Source organism: Aulonocara stuartgranti (genome assembly GCF_965226115.1).
Source record: "Aulonocara stuartgranti genome assembly, chromosome: 12".
In the NCBI taxonomy this organism is placed as follows: domain Eukaryota; kingdom Metazoa; phylum Chordata; class Actinopteri; order Cichliformes; family Cichlidae; genus Aulonocara; species Aulonocara stuartgranti.
The window spans coordinates 934501-934866 of record NC_138948.1 but is presented as its reverse complement, the minus strand read 5'-3'; positions in this window follow the sequence as shown (position 1 = coordinate 934866).

The following is a 366-nucleotide window of genomic DNA, read 5'->3' as shown; positions in this document are numbered from 1 at the left end:
CCGCTCACCAAGGCTCTCTCAGCACTGCTGTTTGAGAACATCTGGGCAGGACTTGTCCGGAGCAGCGGCCGTCCACGCAGTCCACCACGCAGCTCTGAGACCGCAGCTCGTTCACGTTGACCCCATCTGAAGAGGCTGAACCTAAAATAACACCAAGCACAAACTGACGGGCGGTTTCTGTTTCAGACCTGCTCCAGAACTACAGCACTGGGTTTGCATCAGAAGTGTCAGAACTCATTAAAGGGAAGCAGCGGGTTTATGTAGAGATGGAAGACTTCATGAGAGGACATGAACAGGTTTGTCACGTGGCTGCAGCTCTCAGCAGCTGAATGTTTGATGTGAATGCACGTCACAAAGACACAGTCA